This window comes from Typopeltis vanoorti, chromosome 3, assembly GCF_054136105.1.
Source record: "Typopeltis vanoorti isolate ZY-2024b chromosome 3, IOZ_Tvanoo_1.0, whole genome shotgun sequence".
Taxonomy (NCBI): Eukaryota; Metazoa; Arthropoda; class Arachnida; order Uropygi; family Thelyphonidae; genus Typopeltis; species Typopeltis vanoorti.
This window is the reverse complement of record NC_143551.1, coordinates 129,325,001-129,350,789: the sequence shown is the minus strand read 5'-3', so window position 1 is coordinate 129,350,789 and position 25,789 is coordinate 129,325,001. Positions and strand designations below refer to the sequence as shown.

Below are 25,789 nucleotides of genomic sequence, written 5' to 3'. Positions count from 1 at the left end.
CAACCTAGTCCACATTTCATTTTCTATAAGATTATCCATCTCCCAACACTCTCAGCCTAGTTCAATTGTTCGATGCTGTTGGCACACTCTCCCTTGAAGAGTCTTTGGACTCCCTGGAGGTGTCACATAATAATAACAACTCAAGCTGAAACTCCGGCCACTCACTTAGCTTATACTACAGACCACAAAAACTGCAAAATCCAAAGCAGACTTTGTAAGGGCCAAATGCACTCAGCTTACCTCCTGTTGAAATGGTCATTGGGTAAAACTTTTGTCTTACTAACTATGTTTCTCTCTCACACACCACACACACACACACACACACACACACACACACACACACACACACACACACACACCTGATGGAACAGATGTAATGGTATTTTAGGAGATGATAGCAGCATCTCCTAAAAATAAGAAAGATCTGGTATCAGTCTACCTCCATCTCTTGTTTAAATATGGAAGGCAAATCTCCCCTACTACTCTACAGATCATACTCAGTATGTCTCCTCTGATCTTTCGACAGAAGTACATCAGAAAATACTCAATAGTCTTGATATTAATAAGTCTCATATACCTTTTCAGTTGTACTAAGAACTTATGCTCCAGAATTATCATCACCCATTCTATACCCTTTACATGCTGTCCATCTGGCATCTATTCAACATTATGGAAGGAAGATTTTATCCAACATGTTTCTGAAAAGAGAGATAGTCAAACGATTATCCTACCTCACCTCAATACTCTTAAGAGATGGAGAAGGTCATCATCAGCTGCTGCTCACTATCTGGAAATCCATCAGTTAATAAATAATCACCATTATGGATTTCACCATTTTTACTCTACATCCTTGCTAACCTTACCCACATTTGAATACAGGCCATGGAAGAACTGAGAGAATTTCATGTGGCCACTCTTGATATTTTCAAGACATCTAAGTTAGTCTAGCATTTCAAGTCTCCTTCCAGCTACCATCTTATGGTCTCCCTCCCACCTTTATGAGAATTGGCAGCTTCATCTCTTCATCATTGTGTGTTATGGTGAATGGTTCCTTCATATCTGATTTTTAACCAAAATCAGATTCTGTTCTTTCAGTGATATTCTCTCTGAAAGAACAGAAATGGCTCAAGATTCAAGATCTATGGCCAGTGCCTTAAACACTGTCGGGTAAAGATAACATAGCAAACTTTAATGCTATCAAAACACAGTTCTTCATTAATTCCCAGAAGAAAGACCATGCCTCATCATCACTCACTTTTGATAACATCCCCCCCCACCAACCAAAATCAATCAATTTTTATTTTCTTGGGCTAACTTTTACATCTAGCCTATTCTGGCATAAAACCCATTATATCTAGAGTCTCTTGCATCTAAAAAGTTCAATATTCTCCTGCATTGTGAAATTATTTTTGCCCAACTCTAACGCTTTCCAAATCCATCCAACCTTAGAATACTGCTCTCACATCTAGGGAAGTGTCCTAAAAACCTCCCTCAGAATGAAGGATTGTATCAGATGGCACTTTCTCCCACTGATGCCCTCCAATTGCTTTATCATTGACTTTTTCACACATATGACACATTACCAGATTCCTTTCCTCTCTCTCTGTTCATGTGCCTACACCCAGTAATGTCATGTTATAGGTCTCGTGATATCGATTTTGTGGCTGATATATATAATAAATAATAATAGTCAAAAGCAGCATACAAGGTATATGGAGTTCCAAGCAGAGTTTAATCGTTCCTGTTAATATGAAAAAACATCACCAATACTCATGAATTTTACTTGAACATTTGACAATGTCTAGCATCTTTCTGTTCCAATCCTCCTGCATACAGGGATGGACAAAAGGCTACTATCCATTATTAAAGATGCCTAGGCTAATAGTACCTACCTGTTAGTCAATGGGTAACTATCAGAGCTAGTCAAAATTCAAAAGGGAGTTAAGCAAGATTGCTCTTTGCATTAGATCTGAACTCCCCACTCCCTTTTTTTTTTTGCAAGAAATTTACAATTGTATGCTGTGTGAGGATTAATAACTCCCTTAAAGTATTAACATATACAGATGATGTAATAAGCATTTTCAGAAATAATAATTCAATATGCTTTTTTTTTTGGTATTTTGAAAATATTCAGTAAAGTCTGGGGACTAGCTTCCAATCTCAGATTTAGTCAACTAACTCCAGGATCCCATCTTCCAAAAAGTTTGAAGAAAGAATCAAGAGGCATTTTCTTCAACCATACTTAAAATTCCTTTAACTATCCAATACCACCAGTTCAATCATGGCGCACATCTTAATAAGATGTGCGACCTCCTTTCGCTGGGATCACTATCATACTTTCCACAAGCGCATGATAGTAATCAATGAGAATTTTGGACCATTCTTCCTTAGGCATGTAATGAAGTCTCCCACTGTTGTGGGGCAGACATCATTTGACCTCACCTGATACTCCAGTTCATCCTGCAGATGTTCAATAGGATTGAGATCAGGGGCTCTGTAGAGACCAGTCAAGTGTGGAGATGTTCACAAACCACACAGTTACTATATAATTACAGCGACAGCCTTATGACTTGGTCCATTGTCTTGCAGAAACAGACAATGGTCATTTCCATAGAAATATCACAAAGCAGGAAGTATTGCATTGTCCAGGATGTTCAGATCTCTCTGAGTTCAATATTCATGGCACCATAAACAGAGTTCCAAGACTAAACCAGGAAAAACAGGATCATACCATCACACTGCCACCTCTGAATTTCATAGTTGGGCTATGCAGTCTGGTAAGAGACATTCACTTGGTATCTGCAATATCTATACCTCTCTGAGTTCAATGTTCATGGCACCATAAACAGAGGTCCAAGATAAACCAGGAAAAACAGGATCATACCATCACACTGCCACCTCTGAATTTCATAGTTGGGCTATGCAGTCTGGTAAGAGACATTCACCTGGTATCTGCAACACCTGTATCCATCCACCTGCTCAGTAGAGGGTGTAGCATGATTCATTGTTCCATGACACAGCTTTTCAAGCTTCCACACTGTACATGCTCTTTGCACCACTAAAGACAACACACATGTTGGTTTGGATAGTGTGGAGCTTGCATATTGCAGTCCTATCATGGAAACCCATGTTGTGAGCCTCGGGTCTGAGTGTTTTTGTGCGTATTCATGTTCCAGTTAATGTTCGGAGCTCCACATTCAATGTGTTGGGAAACAAATGGCAGATTTTAGATATTATCCTTCATAGCACCCTATGGTCTAGTTCAGTGAGTGTAGTGGGTCATTTAATGTGGGTAGCACTTACAGTTGATGCCCTACACTTTCATATCAGTATAGTATCACTGACTGTTCACCTGGGATGGCCCAATTTGTCAAACAGACAGGCCTGCAACAATGCCTCTTTCAAACTCTGTTAGTTCCCTTTAAATACGTGATTAGTTACATGGCACGATGCACCTTGACAATGGGGTGTCTGTGACTTCCTTCCAAGCAGTGTATGTAATATTTGCAAAGGCTTTTGACAGAATACCACATGTAATATTACAAAAGTTGTAGCAAATGGGAATGGATATGAAACTAGTAGCATGAATGGGTGTGTGCATGTTTGCGTGTCAGGGGGGGTGGGGGGGATCTGAAAGACAGATGTCAGGCAATAGTATATGGTGGAGTGGAAAATCAGGGTGACTACTTGTGTACCTCAAAGTTCTATACTAGGACCACTCATCTAACTTTTAATTTGTATAGGGAAAGATTTAAGAGGTAGGTATTCAATTGTTTTTCTGATGACACTAAAGAAGGGAGAGCATAGTAGATAAAGGTGATGTAGATATCCTGCAGGACGATTTATATACATTGGCATTGTGAGTAAAGGATAATGATTGTCAAATTAATGTTGCAAAATGTAAGATCATGCACTTCGGATTGAAAAGATTGTATACAGTGTATCATATTGTGCTGAATTACAGTAAATTGATGAGGCTAGGTACTTGAGGATAATGGTGGACAAGGAATTGAAGTTCAGAGGGTATATTGCAAAAGTTGTTAAAATGGCTCAAAGAATTGCTTGGATGCTGAAAAACATGCTAACAAGTAAAGACAGAGAAGTTATATCCTTCTTTATAAGGCTATGAATTGGCCACATCTTGACTACTATGCAGAGGCCATGAAGATACTTCAGGTGCAAACTTTGTTTGCTTACACTTGGATAAAGGATTAAACTAAATTTATTATAGTCTAACCAAGTGTCAAAAAACTTCCAACATCTTTCTCTAAATCCAGAGTAATTTTAATAATAAGGTGAGAAACCTTTTGGCAACTCATCTAGGTAAATATGACTTCTCCATTGCTTCTGCCTTAGTATCACTACTTCTGGGTCTGGCTCTCACTGACGAGACCTCAATAAAGGTCGAAACCGGTCTGGGTAGTGGCCCTTCCCTTAACACGTTCATTGCCAAGCTGAAAATTGGAATTTCGTGTGGTGCCAAAATTTTTTTTTACTTGATAGCGACGTCCACGCGATAATGCGTGACCGACCGGGCGGTGAGAACTTGCATCACGCGATTGGCAATGAACATGTTGGTGCATAGCATTATACATGTCTGCAAGGAGATGTGCTTTGCATTATGGGAGATACCGAGACAAGGAGTGTTGAGAGCTTGGTCCATCTTTACCACGAGTTGCCTCAGTCCTGAAGATACTTGAGGTGCAAACTTTGTTTGCTTACACTTGGATCAAGGATTAAACTAAATTTATTATAAGGGATTTGCACTATGAATTGTTGGAACATCCACCCTATTCCCCAGCATTTGGCTCCCTCTGACTTCTGTCTCTTCCCAAAACTAAAACTCTTCCTCGCTGGGCAGCGTTTTTCTTCGAATCAAGAGGTGATCAGCTGTAGAGGAGTATTTTGCAAATCTTACTGAGAACCACTACAGGGATGGGATAATGGCATTGGAGCATCACTGGAATAAATGTATTAGTCTTAAGGGAGATTATGTTGAAAAATAAAAATAATTTTGAAATTATAAATTCGTTTTTTCATTGTTAGGCCGAGAACTTTTCAGATCACCCTCATAAAATTGATGCAAAAAATAAAATAAAATAAAATATATGATAGTCAGAGAACTAGGGGCAATCTATGGAAATTGTGTAAGAGTGTGGTTTGTATGGGTGTGCAGACTAGATTTTTTGCATGGAGTTTGGTGAATGTGTAGAATGTATTGCCATAATTAGTTGAGTTTTCCCTCACTGTGAATGAGTTTAAGGAGAGGTTTTGTGTGTGTAATAGTTGGTTTGCATCTCCCACAATAAATCTCCAGACTCCATGGAGATACCATATAATAATAATATTTATGAATATTATAGATATCAGAGAAGCCACAGAAAAACCATTATATAGTAAACCCGACCAATTGTTTTGGTCATACTCACACAAAACAAGTTAAAAAGGAATTTTTTCAGCTAAGCTTCGAGTATTAAAATTCTGCTCTTTAAGCCAATACAGCCTCAGATCTGAGAAGCTGATCGAATGCAGATCTTCTCCAGTACTACACAGGTTTTCATCTCCTACTATTTGGAATAAATTATTACTATGGCCCAATGGAAACTGTTCTTGAATACATAAGCATTCTGTGTTTAATCCCAAGACTGCTGCACCATTCTGAAATCAACCTTCTATCCGTCAATAAGAGAAGAATCTGGACTATGAAAATATTTAATATCTCCTGCCATGAACTTCCACAGTTGGGTACTAACAACAATAGTTTAACTTAATGAAGTTTCAAGGATATCCTAGGATCCTAACAAGATCCTAAGGGATCTTGTTAGGAAAATTGCATGTGGTCACTTTCCAATAAATGCCATAAAATGGAGGTACCTCTAACACTGCAGATCAAATCTATGATGTTCATTACACCATTAGAAATACTAGAATATGCATTCTACAGCTGCCATCTTTCTCTGCATTTCTGGAACATTCCAAGTAATATGTTGAACATTCCATTACTCACAGCACAACATTTTCACCCCTGGTACCCCAACAAGACAACATAGGAATGCTTTACATTACGTGCAAATTCTATTGTTCAGTCCATCGATTTTTATATTTAGAAAAAATTATAGGGGATACAAATTTTTGATAACAAGGTGCAGACTACCCACATTATGGAATATTCATCAGACAGAAATAAAATTCTATTTATACTTATTATGAGAGGTTTTTCACACTGTTCTATGCTCATAGTTCCCTGTGGTCTTAAAGCAGCAATGACTAGAGAGTGATCTCGGGCAGTGAAGACCAACTCAAGGCTACTAACTTAGAAAACACCAACTACCTAAGTACTGGTCATGTCTGGATTTTAGTTCCAACTGATCTTTTGGGTGTTCAGCTGCATGAGACTGATACAAGACAGCCTTTGGCTACATGATAATACAAACCAGTTGAGGCATTTTCTCTAACTTTTCTACTGTCATCTGTCTCTTCTTTCTCCTAATACTATCAGGCATTCTTATACTGTATACTATTCTAGGCCTATGATGAAGAACCCTTTACTTTTCACTTCAATAAAGGTCAAAACTAGTCTGAGTAATAACCCTATTATAATACAAAGCAATATATATACATCTTAAAGGAAATGTGTTGTACATTATGGTACACTAAGGCAACAGTGTGAAGTTCAACAGTCTCTATATACAAATAACATAGTTATGAAGATAATCTGTGCCAAACTTGACTTGTTTACACCTGGGTAAAGGATTAAACTAAGAATTTAATTTCTCGTCTAGAATAATTTACTTTGGTAAGAAAACAGACGATGAATATCATGAAGGTGACAAAATTGTCTGGAGGAAACTGAAAAGTTTCTGGATAGAAGAAAAAGTACTATAAAAGAAATCAAGATGTGAAGATATTCTGGATGTCTACAGTAATTACTCTGAAAAACTGTTAAATAAGAATGAGAGACCAGTTGAAAGTCAGCTGGAGTAGACTATATTCAGCCAGAAATGCTCAAATATGGAGATGTAAGAGCTTTATAGTGGCTATATAGCATAATTCAGATGAACTGGACATGAATTAGGATGACCATAGTACAGTGCTTGTAGTACCCATCTATAATAAGGGAAATTAGTTGAGAGAATTATAATAATCTGTGATACTTATAAGCTTTTTAAAGTCCGCTACCTACTAGCCTGGCTTGCATAACCATTTTTTAGGTTAGTCTTATACCTAAATATATATTCTTGTGTGTAAAGTACATTTGTTCTAGGGCAGACAATTGCCACCATCCGTTGATCTTAAACATATCAAGCATGCCTTCTAATTATCGAATCAGTTACTGAAACAAGAAAACTCCTATAGTAGTTACAGATGTACTGACTTAAGTGCTGTAAGTTAAGTGGGAGATGAATTTCACTGCCCAGTGTGAGACCACCACCCCATTTGGAAGACTGAAGTGGCTTGAAAAAGTTCCATGAAAGAATTTCTGGATTATGAAAAAATAAATTAAAAAATACAAAAAAATAGAAAAAAAATCCTTAGCCCACTCATAGTACAAAATGTACTACAAGTTAGAAAATAACCTTTCGTGGATGGGAGCAACATAAAACACTATAGCCAGTTGAAATAATTATTAAATGATTATTTCAACTTTTCTTTAGCATCTCACCTAAGTTTTGCTCATAAAAGAGAAAAACAAATTTTACTGCCTGTCTGATAGATTTTAAATAAGAGTTTGTCATAAAGAATTTCCAGTGTCTCCTATCATATCCCTCATTGAGCTAAGCGTAACATTTTTTATTCACAGAATTTCCAGTAATGAAAATATTTCAGTTATATGCTGATTCATCCTTGCAAAGTAATTTTTATTTTCTCTCTCTCCATCTCTTAAGAAGATAGTTTTCTGATGAGGGCTGATAGATGGAGAGGTACAAAAGAATTAAATCATCTGTTCAGCTAATAAAGTTTTCAATTTTTTTTTTGTCAATATGGTCTAAATGAGAGCAACTTTTTGAATGTATCGATAGTCTCTTCAAATTTTTTTTAAATCACTTTTTTTTTCCTGTAGTTTGTAAAATATACTGGCAAATGCAGTGTAAATTGATTTGTTAATTTGCAAATTATCAAAAGAAAATATTTTTAATGCTGCATTACATGGTATCTGTGTTGGCTAGTGCTGTGTCTTCAGTAGCTTTCCTGTACTTTTTGTAAAATATAATTTTTGGCTAGGAAACCTCAGAGCCGATCATTTGAGCAGAGAGAAAGAGAGAACTGAAGTTAATTTTTGCTAAAGGGTATTTTAATGCATTAAACAGATTTTCGAAGAAAGTACAATGGATTTAAAAATATATATTCATGCAATTCTAATCTATGATGAGCATGTATAAAGCATTATCTTGTTTATTTAAAAACAAACTGCTTTTAAGTAACTGTTTGTTCTTTGATGCGGAATCTTGATTTATTTTCAAAAAAATAAATCAAGATTCTTTCAGTTACTGTTGACCTTATTTTTATAAATTTTATAATTTAAAAAATACTGAACAAGAAAGTGACTGCTTCATTTTTTTTTTTCTTCCATTCAGAAATCAACCCTTCACAGCTCAACATCTCTCTTTCTTTTGTATTAGATATGAAAATGGAAACATCAGGATGTTTCATGACAGTTTGCTTAGCGAAGGAGAGAGTTATGTGAAAAAATAAAAACCATTTCTTTCAGAAAATTCACTAGAAAGATTGAGGTATGTGCATTTAAATCGTTAAATTAAACACAATGAATTAAAGTGCACTGAATTTGGAAGCATGAATTAAGAATATCTTTAAAATGTCTTCTTTAAATGTTACTTTTTACTAGACTTTTACATTACCATCATGACAAGTTGATAATAAATCTGTGATGGACAGGTTTAGATAACAGATTAAATTGGATAGGCAATGCCCAAAAGTTGTATGTGCAGCATGATATACCAAAACAGGAAATGCTGGTGTGCTGCAGGCTCTGTTTAAGGATCATACCGTTTAACTTATGTTATTGATGACTTATTTTTAACGGTATTAACAACACCAAACAAACTATTTTATCAAATGATGTTTTATTAACTGCTTATATTTCACTAATTTCAAATCAAATTCAATTTCAAATCAGCATCATCAGAGCAGCACAACACAGCTTGTATATGCGATCCACTCACCTATGGATAAACTTCACCCTCTAGCACACCTTGGAGTGTATGAAGTTCCCTGTGACTAACTTGGCCTACTATGGGCAAACAGGAAGATTGGTTAACATCTGCTGGAAGAAAATAAAAAATACATTTCGCTACTATTATTATGGCTATTATGGCAAGTAAGGACTCGCAGACCATGCTTTGATCACCTTTTCACACAGGATTAGAAGGAAGAAAACAAATGTGCTATTTAGAAGTCATTACAGATTTGAAAGATTATTTTTTTTGAGTTAGCCATGGCTATGAAGAATTCACCTAACCTGAACAAATATGGTTGCATTAATTGGCAAAAATTATGGTTGTCAAAAATTTGGGAGACTTATCTTAAGAGCAACTCCCACATAGCTGTATTTTTTTTAATTTTATTTTATATTTTAGAACATTAGAGGGCACCAAAATAAGAATTCAGATCTTTTGTCCATTTACAATTGTATTGTTTCACTTACTCACTGTCGCATATACAAGCTATGTTGTGTTCTGATGATACTGATCCAAAATTAAGAAAAATGTAAGCAGTTAATGAAACATAGTTTGATAAAATAGTTTGTTTGGTGATACCATTAAAAATAAGTCATGAATAACTATCAATATCTAAACTTATCTGTTAGATTATATGCTATTGATCTCAGGAGAGTTTAAATGGGGGGGGGGGGTGTACAATTTGTAGATGATGCAAAGTTGGGATACTATGAGAGATAAAGTAGATTTTATGGTCTTAGAGGATAACAGATAACTGTTGCAGTGAGCAGGCGGATGAAACTATCAGTTCAGTTGCAAAATGCAAGGTTTGGAAATTTAGTGGTGCAAGTATACAACTGGTAAAAATATATTAATGAAAATCAAATTAATAAGGAATTTGGAGGTTATGTCGGAACAGGACCTGAAATTTAGAGTCTACACTGCAAGAATGATAACATTAAATGAATGACAATGATGTGAAATATCACATGCAGATTTGGTCACTTGGTTTCCAAAGGGATTTACAGAGGTACTGAAAAGGATCCAGAGAAAAGAAGTTACTAAGGTAATGTTAGTTCTCTGGAATATTAGGCACAAGGACTGATTGAGAATAAAGACCATTTGCAAAATCTATTGGATGAGGAAGGGTGATGAGATTAAAACAATTTATTATGGTATTATTACTAAGTTAATACAGAAGAGATATTTCATAGAATGGAGAGAGATAGGAAGCTGTATAAGGAGAGTAGTTGGTGAGGGGGAATGTATTGACTAAGATTGCATGGAGAGTGCAGAAGAGTTTTTAAACCATAGTTCAATGAGTTTGTGTGCTAATGATAATTTCCACAAATGTTTTTTACTCTGAAATGTGATGAAAATAGTGCCCAAACTTCAGAAATTTCCAGGTAAATTTATTCCCATTTTTGTAACTTCATCAGTTGCATATAATAATGCATAAGTTGATGAATTTTGAAATCAAAAGAAAATTATTCAAGACACTTCCCATTCCTTAACGTAGAATGTAATTTAAACATTAATCCTGAGATTCAATGACAATTCAATGATAATTTCAGTTTTTTCTGACACTAAATGGTCATTATTTTATAAATAATCTATGGGGGATTCTAAAACAGTTTCAAAATCATAGTTGCATATATACAAAATTTAAGGCTTATTCTGCAATCTTATGCATTTTCATATAGTGAGCTTAAAGAAATATTTGCCAGACACAACCTTCCAAATGAAGAAAAGAACTGCAATGAAAGGAAATACCATAATTTATACCTATGAAAAAAACTTTTTCATGTGAACTAAATTGCACTGATGCCAGAAAGTCTTCCATTTCCTCATTGTTGAGAGTGATTTTAGTGTGCAGCTACAATTTTTATTATGAACAAGTTTTTAAAAAAGAGCAGGGACAGAGGATAAATAATGAATTAATCCTAGGATGCTGATAAATGGCAAGATACAATTTGGCAGGTTCAAAAGAGGGAGAACATTTTTATATTTTCCTCTTACAAAAAAAGAAAAAATATTTTGCTTAAGTACTTCTATAAAATAATTACCTCAAGACATGGGAGAAAGAAATTCATCAATATCCATCTTCTGAATTTGTATTATCAAATAAAATAGCCTGAATAAACTAGGAAGTTAAATAAATAAAATGCTACTGTCAAAAAAATCTCAAACTTGACAATTTTTTTTCTCCTCAAATCAATGCTACTTAAAAGAGATGTAATATCCAAGATAATTTGGCTCATGATTTGCAATGATTCAACTTTTAGTTTTGCTATCGATAGCCACAGCCTTTAAAATAATAATAATATTAATTAAATGAAGTTTTATCTCTGAGAATAATCACAACACAAAGATGTGTTCATACAGTTTGTAAATCAAGCAGTCAGTTACAATTTAACTATTAAGTGTGACTTGTTTCTAATGAGCCCTCATGACAGCCATAAATACTACTGAATACGCTGTGTTTTTACGTGATTTATAAGCTCAGCTCCAAAAATGAAACTTCTAACTTTGTAATTTTTTTTGACTTGGCTACTTGTATCATTACTGTTAATCAATAGTCAGTAATAGCTTTCAAAATAAGTTTCCCCACCTTAAATTCTTTATATCAAGAACAGCAGCTGTGCATTTATCTTCTCTGCTAAGTATATCTCAATACATAATTATCCAACAATTCAAATCTGCAGAATAGAACAAACAGCTGAAGTCATGCTGCTATAAAGCTGAATTTATTCGCAAGTGTGTTAAAACTAAAGATGTAATTAAGCCATGTTCAGTATGGTAATGCATAGATCCAACTGAATGCATAGCCCCTCCCCTCTGGGTGCACCACTGACCTTTATCTCTAATTCCTTTTACAGCACTCTTTCCTCCATTTCTGAGTGTCTTCAACAACCTTTAGAATATCTTGCCACCTTCTTGATATTTATTTTCAATGTTCTTATCAAATCCTCCCATGACTTTTGTTTAGCTAGTTTTACATAGTGTTTTAGCTTTCTTACATTTGTCTCTGTATTCTCTAAGAGCACAAGCTGACTTATTTGCCAGGAACTTTTGATATGCTTTCTTCTTTTCCTTCACAGCCTCTTTAACTTCCTGTGTCCACCATGGAGTTCTGATTTTTCTATCCTTGCAGACAACCTCACCACATGCCTCTCTGGTAGAATCAATGTTTTTTTTTTTCAGGGCTTGCCACTGAATCTCCAGGGTTTGGTTCCTTTTCTCAAATTCTTTCATTTTCTCTTGAATAAGGTTTGTGTATTTTAGTCTACAGTTCACATCTAAGAGCTGCTCAACTTTTATTCGCTTTAAAACTTTCTTACATGTTATTCTTTTCAATATGAAATTTAATTTTATCCTGCTGAAGACTAAATAATGATCACTTCCAATTTCAAATCCTCTGTACACTCTCTAGTGTCCTGCACCAGAGAGAAAAAAATCCACTATCAACAATAACGTTATCAATGAGACTTTTCTTAATCTCTCTCTATCTCTTAATAACAATTTAAATGATGGTACATTTAAATGTACTACGTAAAGTCAGTTGGCACCCATATCCATTCAAGGATTGGTTAACTGAGAGATTGTATTTGAAGATCTGAAAATTGTGAAATTACAGTGATTAAGGTTTCCCAAATTCTAGAAAGTATAGATACAGTTGTCAATATTTAACAGTGTTTTTCTTTAAAAAAAATTCATGCTGATTCTAAAAAACAATTTTCTGATTTATATCTTCTGGTTAGAATTATAGCATTTTCTTCCAACTGTGTGGTGCACAGGGCATCATGATTTTGTGGACTGGACTTTCAAGTACTTATCTGAGAGAATTCATCGTTCTTCCTGTCTGGTCAATATATGTCTGCATAAGCAGATCCTATAACCCCAAGATGAACTAAAGGATGAAAAGAAAGAATCCTTGGATAACAATTATAGAAAGTTTTTCCACTTGGTTACAAACTAAATTCAACTTGCCAGGAAATTATATCCTTGTTTAGTCCTTTATCCAGGTGTAAGCAAATAAAGTTTGTGCATGAAGTATCTTCATAACTATATAGAGGCTGATGGCCTCACATCAGTTGTCTAAAGTATTCCATAAAATGCCAATGACATTATAAAAGGAGATCTCCTAAACAAAAATAGCCATAAAAATAATATTTTCTTAGAGGAGTAAAATGGAAATTTTCCAAGAAATAATACCTATAAAAACTGCTATAATTCTAACCAGAAAATATAAATCAGAGAATTGTTTTTTAGAATCAGAATGAATTTTAAAAAAACACTGTTAAATATTGACAACTGCATCTATGTTATACTTTCCAGAATTTGGGAAACCTTAATTACTGTCATTTCACAATTTTCAGATCTTCAGATACAATTTCTCAGTTAACCAATCCTTGAATGGATTTGGGTATCAACTGACTTTTGGTAGTTTACATTTAAATGTACCATCTTTCAAATTATTATTATTATTAAGAGAGACCTCAGGGAAGTTAGGGACTCATATAAAGGCTAATGACTCGACATCAATTGCCTAAAGTATTCCATAATGCAAAGCACAGCTGAAATTATGTATGAAAGGAAGTGTGCTTTGCATTATGAATACTTGAGGCAATTGATGTGAAGTCATCAGCCTTTATATAAGTAGCCTGGTCATGAAGATACTTCATGCACGAACCTGGTTTGACAATTGGATAGAGGATTAAACAAGAACATAATGACCTGGTAAGCTTAACTGGGTACCAACTGTACTGAATTAAGGACAAGATTTACCGAACAATTATTCCTTTACAGAATATACACAATACGGTGTCTGTGAATGGCATTATATATTTATTTTGCTGCTATAACAACAGCAAAATATTATGGTATTAATTAACTTTCAGCTGAGTTACCTCAGATGCTTGCCATCTCTTTACCATTGAAGTTGGATGAAATTAACATGTTAACTTCATCCCAAACTCAGCAAAATGTAAGGTTTTCAAATTCTGAACTTCAGCACAATAAAATTAATTAACTAAACAAATGCAGTAAAGAAGAAAATAATATACTTAGCAAAGGCCACAATGTTGCATTCGCTCTGAATAATATTTCCCTTGCTTGCTTGGTTTTATGGTCAATAGCAAAAGAGAGGATTGAAAGAAGGATCTCTACCTGAAGATAAGGCTAACATCTTGAGAAATGGATATGGCACATATCCGTAAATCATTCACACTGCCTAAACAGAACAAAAATATTATAATTACCAAAGCATGAAAAGGCAGGTCACTTGATGTGATGAATGTTTCTGATACTAATAAAACATTATGCTCATTTGAAAACAATGTCAAATACCCATGTACAACTTAATGGATAACACTAGAGTGCCTTGCGATAATAATTAACTACATTTAACTATATAAGCTGCTATATCACTTTTCACTAAAGCATTCAGGCATAAAGATACAAATGCAGAGCGGAACAATAATTAAATAAAATTTATGCCTATAATAATGATGGCCATTGTAAACAAAGAAGAAATACCAAAATAAATAGTAAACTATTTGTTTATCATAACTCTTCTCTAGGGAGTTCAAGGAGTGTTTTTTTTTTTTTGTTATTCATACCAAATACCCTCTCTTTTTCAAAGAGCATTAACCAAAAATGCACTCACAACTTCTAATAATAGCCCATTCTACACGTCATGAGAAGAACCTAAAAAATGCTTCCCAACCAAACCCTTTGTCAACTGAAAGCAGCAGAACCCATTAGTATCCATGCTGTCAGATCTCATTACTAACTTATGTTTTCATCATATCTTTTCTCCAAAGTCTATTCTTGAATTTTTAAATACTGCATTCCCTCAATCTGTCCTCATATGCTCAGCTACCTTGATTTACTTGCTGTGGCATCTTTCAACCATCCCTCCATCATCTTAGAACCCAGGTGACCATGTCTGCAAATAATAGTCCTAATATGATCTTACCAAAGCCTTGTAAAGTGGTAAAACTTCCTGTACACACACAAAAGAAAGTGCTCTGTTCAGCACTGCTATTCCAAGTCACGGAGCTGGCCACAACTGGATGGGTACAAAGGTGGCAGATATTAGATCCCCCAGATATTGAGACAGCCTTGACATAAGCAGGATAGCCTGCTAAATTAACAGTAGCATTGCTACTGGGGGTGATGGAGGGATTTCTGGCAAGGCCTCTGAAACCAAAATGCCACAGAATTCTAAGACGACAACATGATATGGTGCCCTATGCTGTCATTTAAGCATGCCCCTGTGGAGGTACCTGAAGATCAACTGCAGCGACTGTCCATCCAATAATGTGTAGCTGCACAAGTCTGCTCCATGTCAGGAATGGCCTCTATAGTAGCCTGCACCAGCCTCCAAGTAGCAAATTCTAACTAATACCTCCCACTGGAGTCCAAATGCCAATAATGGTATCCTAGACAGAAGAAATGAGCACACACACCATCAGAGCAGGCATACTGCTTTGAACATTGCCCAGGTCAACAAAGTTCATGTCCACAGTTTAGGAAGATGGCTATGTTCAAAAAAGTCCACTAAAGGTTTCCAAATAATTTCAAACACCTTAAAAATTCAGTGAAAACAACAATCAGGAATTGCCTGACTATCCTTAGCTGATCATTAAGGGATTTACTAAGTCAAAATCAGAGGTGATAAATAATATCCTTAGCAGACACAGAATATACATTGTTGCTCTACAAAACCTTATCACACTTCACAAGAAAATATTACCATTCCTAGCTACATCCTTGGTGATAAACCTGATGAAATATGGCCTGGCAATCTGCACAAAAACAAATCTGGAAAGCACCTCTGAATCTCTGGGACATTCAAAAATGTATTTATTTGTTGGTATCAGTCTGCACAATTTCTTAATCTACAATGTATATAAGCCTCCTCTAATTCAACTGGCCAACATTGCATTTCTTCAGTCAGCCCATCTGAGCATCATCCTTGAGAATTTCAACTTGCACAGTATATTATGGGATACAATAATGATAACAACCCAGGTCTGCAACTGACAGCAAATAACCTTGAACATTTAAATCTGGAAGATGAGAATCAGACACAATCCCTGATTTCCACTTTACTACTGTTAACACTCACATCGACCCTCCTTTTCCCCACAGACCTTGTTTAATTACTATAGGATTTAAAATCCTCAGAATAAATACTTGCCCAATACCCCAAAGGAATCTCAGGAAAACTGGCGAAAATTCACTTAATTCAAAATTCCACTTACAATGAATACTTATGAATGATTTACTGAACTCCTCATGACATCTGCCAATAGACATCCCCAGATGATTTAGAAACACCAAACTGATCAATTGAAAGTAGCATTCTTTTGGCAGAATATGAACAACAGAACCATCAGACACTTCTGTCCGCTCAAGGTCATTGGATGATGGTAGAAGGGCATGAAGAAATAAACAACCTCAACTTTACAAGATCAAGTCATAAGGCTTGGTCACTGCTCTGTTGACTGGGAGGCACCAGCACTCTACACAGAACTATAGGAAAAGTAAATCCAAACTATATTGCAAAAATCTTAGCACAAAAAAGCTAAACCCCAAATTAACACAAACACCAAAGAAGAGATCGATCACCTTCACAAAAAAATGTTTTCCCTAATCATGTCCCACATCTACTGGAAACTGATCTAGTAACTCTAGATGAAACTCATGAAGCTCTCTAACTAAAATATGTAAGACCTCTAGCACTGATGGCATCCTTCCAGATGTTCTTAATCACCTTGGTGCCTAAGAGCAAAAATCTGAGTAATTTCTTCTCCACAATAATAAACAATGAGCACCTTCCAAAACTTGGGCATGAATCAAAGATAATAGCCTTGCCAAAACCTAACAAGTCAACTGATGACCCCTACCAACTACCACTATACAGTATTGCTCTATACTCTTTACAAACTGTTTGAAAAGATTATCCTCTGTAGGATTTCTCTAAAAATAGAAGCCATCTTATACAATGAACAGAATGGATTTAGACCTGGCAGAAACTCTGCTGCAACCAGGTCCTGACATTCACAAGCCACATAAAAACTGGACAGCAAAAGGGTTTATAAACAGGTACTGCCTGAATTTACAGAACTAACTAGGGATGTGTCGAACCACGATTCAGCTGAATAACCAAATACGAAGTTTGAAATGTGGCCGAAGAGCAACTAAATTTTATAAACAAATCTTTTGAGGAAAAAAAAATACTCTAAAAACAAAAAAATTTAATGCATATATATATCTCTGGTGCAAAACATTTGTTTATAAAATTTAATTCAGCATGCTCTGACCAAATATCTGGTGCTTTAGTTTGGTGAATCTCAAGTGGTTATACTTGATATCTCCAGAGCTTTTGACAGGGTCTGGCACAGAGGCTCAACTAAGCAAACTCCAATCATTTGGTCTGTCTCTGGAGTTCTGAAGTTGGACAGTTTCTTCCTTATCTTCTGAATTTTCAACTGATGCCTGGGTTCCAAAAGGTTCTGTTCTCTCGCCAATCCTCTTCCTTTCTATATATATCAATGACCTATTTCAGTTGACCTCCAACCCAATACACAGTTTCGCAGATGACAGCATACTGCACTCCTCCTTTCATTTGACAAGCCTTACTCTACACAACTCACTTCAACCAAAAGAACATCAACCACCATTGTCCTCAATTCTGATCACCAAGCCATCCTCCAATGGGGTTAAGATAACCTTGTCAATTTCAATGCTAGTAAAACCCTGTTCTCTTATTTCTCACAAAAAAACAATCATTTTCCCCCAGTATTATTTTTGACAACATTCAAACTTCCAGACAAGATGAGATTTCTTTTTAGAATCATCCCAACATACGAGGGTGGTCTGAAAAGTTCTCGGCCTAACAATGAAAACTCGAATTTATAATTTCGAAATTATTTTTATTTTTCAACATAATCTCCCTTAAGACCAATACATTTATTCCAGTGATGCTCCAGTGCATTATCCAGTCCCTGTAGTGGTTCTCAGTAAGATCTGCAAAATACCCCTCTATAGCTGCAATCACCTCTTCATTCGAAGAAAAACACTGACCAGCGAGGAAGAGTTTTAGTGAAAAGATAGAATGATAGAGTTTTAGGAAGAGATAGAAGTCTGAGGGAGCTAAATCTGGGGAATAAGGTGGATGTTCCAACAATTCATAGTGCAGATCCCTTAATTTTACCATTGCCAAAACACTTTTGTGGGCAGGTGCATTGTCCTAATGAAAGATGATTTTTTTCTTCTGCAAACTGGGTCTTTTCTCACGAATTTTTTTGTCTAGTCTGGTTAAAAGATCAGAATAATATTCATTGGTTATTGTTTTACCCTTTTCAATATAATTAATAAACAAAATGCCTTTAGCATCCCAAAACACTGATGCCATGAACTTTCCTGCTTTCCTTTCCTTCTTCTTTGGCGCTGAACAACCGCTACTATCCACTGTTTTGACTGCTGTTTAGATTCTGGTGTGTAATGGTGAATCCAAGTCTCATCCATAGTAATAAACCGATGCACAAAATCAGTTTTATTCTTTTTAAAATGCTCCAAGCATTGTTCAGAGATTTTCATGCGAGTGCATTTTTGATCTGCTGTGAGCAGCACCCATCTTGCGCAAAGTTTTTCCATTTGCAATTCTTCATGCAAAATATATCCTCCACGTTCTTTTGAAATGCCTATAGTCTAAGCAATTTCATGCACTTTGACTTGCTGGTCATCCAATGCCATATTGTGCACTTGATCAATGATTTCTGGTGTTGTTACACTTTTTGGATGGCCTTCACATGGATCATCTTCATGGCTGGTATGGCCACGTTTAAACTCGCAGCCCATTTCTTAATTGTCAAAAACGAAGGAGAAGAGTGCCCATAAACTTTTATGAACTTCAAATGAATTTCTTTTGGTGTTAAACCTTCTTTTACAAAGAATTTTATAACCAGATGATACTCAATTTTATCCATTTCAAGGGATACAGACAACACTTTTGCTTCAGACAGCTGTATAAAACAAACTACTTGATAGAATGACTTGCAATTTCACATGGATGCTTATGAGAGATGTACAACTTAGAAAACAAAAATTTTGCCGATAGTGTTGCCTTCTATGGTCAAGGCAAGAACTTTTCAGACCACCCTCATAAAGCCTCTCTTGTATCCTCAGCCACTAGAAAACTAGGATTTCTCTTTTTTTGCTCAAGATGTCTCTTGACCTCTGAATAGCTGTTAACCTTATACAAATCACAAATCTGCCCAGCTATTGAATATTGCTCTCTCACATTTGGAGTGGGGTCTCTAAGAGCTCCCTCAAACTGCTTGACTCAATACAGAGGAAGGCAATGATTAATAACCTATCTCTTACCAACTTACTCCTCCCACTTTTGCACAGGCATTTGCTTTCTGCAATATGTGTATTCTATAAATATTTCCATGGCAAATGTTCATCTGAAATAGCATCAATAATTCCCCCACTCAGTACTAAGTCCATTGGAACACATTCAGCTGCCACCCAACATCCCTTCGCAGTACACCTTGAAACCCATAGAACAAGTTTCTTTTCCTCCTTCATTCCTGCTACTGTATTTTGGAACAGTCTTCACCTGATGCATTTCCCAAGGAAATGCAATATATAAGCTTTTAAATTAAATGTAAACAAGTTTCTCCTTTCCTGATCCACTACCCATATGCGGTAATAACGTAATATGGGTTGATTAACCAACCTCTAGTGTATGGGCTCAACATAAAACCAGCAAAATATCAGCAACTAAATAAATATATTCATAACTTATTTTAATGATATTATAACACCACAAAACTATTTTTTAAAAGGATGTTTATTAACTGCTCTGAAGATGCAGGTTTGAAATCCATCATCTTAATTTAATGTTTCGCAGCTGTGATGCCCCATGGCCACAAAGCATTAAATACATTCCTAAGCCACCTGAACAAACAACACAAATGTATCCAATTTACCATTGAGATTGTAAACAACAAAACTCTTCCTTTTCTAGACACACACCTGTCACATGTCTTCCCTCAGGCTGCCTCTCCTTCACTGTCGACCGCGTGCGCACATGCACACACAGGCCAATACATATATAAAAATTCATATCACCATCCAACACAAAAACTTAAAGTTCTACTGATCTTTTCTAACACTCATTCATTTGTACACCATTCAGTATATATCCTCCACAGCCTTCTGTAACACTGCATCTCAAAAAGCAGCTATTCTTTTCTTATCTGACTTCTTTAGGTTCCAAGTCTCATATCCATAAGTCGCTGTTGGAAAAACAACTGCATTCAAAATTCTCAACTTTGTTCCCATGATGGAGACAGATTCATCCTTCCAGATTTTAGACAATCTCTGACTGTTATTTTAGCCATTCTTAATCTTCTTCTTCTGACGTCTTCTGAACAGCAATTCTTCACATGGATCTCAGGTACTCAAACTTGCTGACTTCTTCAATTCTTTCTCCATTAAGGTACACTTGTTTCTTAAGAACTTCCCTGTTTGTATTTCCTTTGAGAATCATAATCTTTGTCTTGCTAGGATTGAGTTGAAGTCCTCTGTTATTACTGATCTTGTTAACTTTATCAAGAATTTGTCCTAGTTCTTCCTTGTCATTACAAAGGAGTTCAGTATCATCAGCATACTGATCAATCTACCACCTATCCTAATTCCTGTCTTAAGCGCTTATCTAATGCTTCACGCGTGATGTCCTCTGCATACATATACTGAACGAGTGAGGAGAAAGTAAACACCCTTGCCTAACTCCTTTGTCCACCTGAAGCCAACCAGTCGATCCAACACCTGTCCTTACCGTGGCTTCTTGCTCCCTGTACAAGTTGGCTATCGACCTGATTGTGTTGAGGGAAAACCCCAATTCTTTTCATTACTTCCATTATTTCCTCAAGAGCTCACTTTAGTGAGTACAGGCTTGGCAAACCTGAGGTACCTGATGCTAGATCATGCCTTACTTCATGTAATATACATCTGTTATATTATCTGTAGACTGATCCCTCCCCTTTTTTCTTTCCTCTCTCTTCTTGCTCCTTGTCCCAATGCTATTAGAGTATTTGAGGGCTGGGGGGGGGTGAATCTTTCTTAATTAGCTATTTCATCTCATCTCATCTTATGTGGAAAGGGCCTCTGCAACCCTACCACTTTCTTCTTGCAGTGACTTGACTCCAAAATGCTTGAAGTGGCACCCCCTAAAATACCAAACATAATACAGGAGGACAATTAGGTTGATTAATGACTCTCTTCAACCAATGAACTATGGGATCCCATTCTGCCATTAGCATGGATATTTGTGAATGTCTTTAAGTGGGAGATCAATGTCTTTCTTTTTGGAGGCCTGAAATGGATTGAAAAAAGTTCCATGTTTGGTATGTAGAGCATGGTTTCTGAATTGCGGGAAACTGCCTCTTATCCCCATCCATAGTACTAATGCACGATGTGTTTTCCACCTTTCATTGGTACATTACAAAATTTCACTCTACACTTTCACACAAATGTTCAGTTTCTGCTGTTTACATTTTGTGCAAATGTTTTCATCGACACTATCCAGCAGAACTGACATCAATAATTCCTGCTCTTTTAAATCTGTTAAAATGTGCTCTTCTAAACTCCTTTACAACTTAACTCCAAAGATCACAAAATGGATTTTTTTTTCTTTCTTTCATTCTTCATTCATTCCTTTAACTGCTGTCTTTTGGAAGTCTTATCTCTTATGAATTTTCTAAAGAGTGCAATTTATAGATCATCAAATCCAATTTTAACAATTTATTCTTTTACCTCACTGTTCTGCCCATGCACAAATGCACAATACTAATATATTATTAGATGAACAAACTCATTGAGATTATCATTTAAAATGAACAAAGTTAAAACTATAGGCCTATAGGGGGGGAAAAAAAAAAAGGTGTCATGTTAGAATGTCAGAAATGCTTTAGAATAAAATCCAATATTTACAACATTTTTTGTATAAATTATTTTATAGCATTTACCAGTTGCCAAGTGATTATTAACATCAAACTGTGGATACATATCAAGATGGGTAGCTTTCCAATTTGCTGTAAGCCTGATCCACAAATTTACATTATAGAAAAAAATTATTTGAACTTTCTCAGCATTATGAACAACTCTGCAGTCTTCTGAAGTTTCTTCCAAAAGCCATTTTCCACTGATATCTTTTATCATATTGCAAACATTGCAGTTGTCCCAGTTAAGGCTTACATGAAAGGTCCCTGGAAAATAATACATTTTCTCCTTCATACTTTATTATACTGCATTTGTGAGGTAAATAATCAACATAACTAATAGCTAATGCTGGTATCCGTGAAGGTTCATCCTGGAATCTGTTTTTATTGTACAGATACCAAAGTTTCAGATACAATATGAACTGGCACACTCATATATTACAAACAGCTCTATCATCCTGGAGGAGCAATGCTGCTATGCTCATTCATTCAAATGATTTTGTGTTCATGTGAGTTTGAAACTGAGTCACTAGTTTTGAATTCACATGATTCAACACAAAGGCACCACTGTACCATATAGGGTAAGAGTGGACACAACTGTATTATTTAAGAATAACCCTGTCAGTTTTTTTTTTTTTTTTTTAATACAAGTTGTGAGAAATTTCAAAAGTTTCTTTCTTTTTTCTTTTTCTTTAAACACCAAGAGTGAAAGCTTTAAAAATGTTTTCATTGGATCACAATTTCCAAGAAAACATGCAAATATTGTATACAGTCGGGGGGGGGGGGGGGGGGGGGGGAATCCCAGTTCAAAATCTCAAAAACTGCACTTGATATTTTTGGTTTATAAACAAACATTAAGTTTAAATAATTTGTGCATGCGTGTGTGAAAGAGAGATTAAATTATGAGGAAATACTAGAGGAAAAATAATGTGCATACTGAAAGTACAAAGATTTGTCAATATTATATAACTACTACGTTAGTGATTGCATGCCCACTGAAAGCACATTTTCACCTCAGAAAAGGTAGTGAACTAGCGAATCCTAGAATAACTTCTATTATGTGAGCTAAACTACATTAAATAAGCAGTCAATGTACCATTTTATTTTCTCATAACCACAGCTAATAGTAATTTTCTTTTGAAATTTATTAAATATATTCAATTTAAAATTTAAGATAACATAGTTTCATCTTCAGTAGTAATTATAATATCAATTAGCCCAATTTATATTTGCATACTGTATCTACTCGAATATAACTCGCCCTCACATATAACTCTCACCCCAGATTTTACTTTACGAAAAAAGAAAAAGAAAAGTTTTAGATATACCTCACACATGGAAAAAAGTTTAAACACATTCGCATCGAGGTGATAGTAACTCACCCCCCCACGGTAAACAACACAGTTTTATTGTCACTAAATAATATACAGAGACATTTGCAGTCTGTGTAATATATTTCTCAACAAACAATGCAATTAGAGACAACTGGGATAAAAACACACTAACTAATGAATCACGTCTTCCTCCCATTGAAATTATGCTGCATAGACCCAAGCAAAACCATATGTTGCACTGGCAAACACTAACTAAAAAAACTATGGTCTAATTTTTCAATTACATGAAATAAGTGTATGTTTGATTGCATTTGAAATTTTCCATGTCATTAAGAGAGATTACAAAGGCTAACTTCAAATAAAATTCTACCACGAATTGAAACATGCCCATATAATGCATGTGAGAGTCCACCTGCCAACTCAATATGGAACCGCCACGCAAACAAGCAGCAATAAAATTCAACCAAAATGTTGAAACTTTGTGTGAGTTGAGCCTCCTGCGCGATGCAGAAGTGGTACACAAACGGTAATGAGAAGTTCCATCGGAATGATAAAAGGGCAAAATACCGCCCCATCGTGAATGTGTTAAGCCTAAGAAATATATAGTGAATATTGTAATGGCAGTTTTCAGATATTATGGAATTTGGTTGAAGAGAATTAGCATTTCAACTTAACAATTGTCAGCTTGCCTTTGTAGTTGGGGCATGTGATCTTTTGTTAATACCGCACCAATCATATGCACGTCTTTATAGCTGCTCTATCTCTACTAACCTACTGGTAGGTTAGTAGAGATAGAGCAGCTATAAAGACGAGCTGTCTGTCTAAAAACAGATTGCTGTCTGTTTCGCACTCTGCTTTCACTTCTCATTAGTCATTCGTGAAGGATTGTTCATCACGTATCTCACATCTTGTAAATCACTGGCAATTTACAAGACCTGTAAATTACTGGTAATTTTTGCTTGAAATAATGAGAAAGAAGATGACACTATTTGGGTAGATGACTTTGACAACAGACAGAAGGAAACTGCTCTCGAGGCTGGAAGAAGTGATAGCGAATAAGAGATTCTTGGTAAGTCATATCCATTTTCAGTTTTTTCCTGAAAACTTTAGTCTCCAAAAATCCCTGCATATATCCATACCACAATTTTTTAGCTTTAATTTTGGGAAAAAATGTGCGAGTTATATTCGATAAATATGGTATGTTTTAATTTCAGTGTATATGCAAAACAAGTTTCAATTGTATAAATAGACAAAGGTCATATATCAAATATACCTGCCATCTCTGCAACCAAAAATCAGCCAATGATTCAGCGTATGAACAAGTGCTCCACTATATGTACTGATGACAACTTCGGCAACAAGATTAGCAAGCACGTATGTACATATGAAAATAATCAGCAAAAGGTTTTCTTGTACATCCTTGTATTAGATGTTGAAAAAAAAATAAATAAAAAAAAATTCAAAGCTTCTTTCAATGCCTGTACATGCTTCAATAATTTCAGCTGCATGGGTACTGTTAGTTGACATATACAATTTAAAATAATCTTTAAAAGTGGTTATATTTCTTTCTTGAAATTTCAGAGAAATGCCATTTAACTTGCTCAAGTTATCAAAAAGATATGCTGACTTTGTAATCCAGATCATTAAAATGGACAAATGATTTCATATATTTTGAAAATAGTAACACCTCATCAATTCAGTCGATCAGGCCAAAACCACCTCTGAATTGTCAATTTCAGTGGTTGAAAATACATGCTTACTACTGCTAGCTATCTAGAAAACAATTCTGAGTTTAATGATGTACCTCTATGAAATTATCTTTATAACAGCATCCAAAAGAGTCTTAAATTCTTCACTTCATTATTACGGCCTCATGAAAGATTCTGCAAGTCATCTTTGGAAGGATCACAAGTTCACTCTATTCATCCCATCATTATATATTCCAATAAGTTCAGTTTTTCCTGAAAGAAAGAATCCGAAATGTTGAACATTTCACTACTGCATGCATTATGTTCAAGACTGATTTGCAGTAAAGAAAATCTTCAATTTCTTTTTCATAATCTTTACACTGAAAAGTTGCAGAGAAAAGTAGCTAGGTTTCTAATTATACTGATTAGTACAGAAAGCACAATCATTTGATATATTTAACAGTGATAAGGTACTGAAAAGTTTAGTCTTATTCTCTGATTGGTGCAGATGCTATGCCACACTTCAGAATTGATCAGATTAATGACTTTCCAATGAGATGCAGATTCCA

General features: G+C 35.4%; 1 protein-coding gene across 4 annotated transcripts in view; it reads right to left on the bottom strand.

Annotated features, from left to right (window-relative positions):
* Positions 1-25,789, bottom strand: part of LOC150108562 (myocyte-specific enhancer factor 2C-like) — a 279,724-nt gene that overhangs the window by 151,243 nt on the left and 102,692 nt on the right. For all 4 annotated transcript variants that reach the window (XM_090415997.1, XM_090416001.1, XM_090415999.1 and 1 more), the window contains exon 2: positions 14,243-14,409. The gene's annotated coding sequence lies outside the window, so the exon portion shown is untranslated. The remainder of the gene's footprint in view (positions 1-14,242; positions 14,410-25,789) is intronic.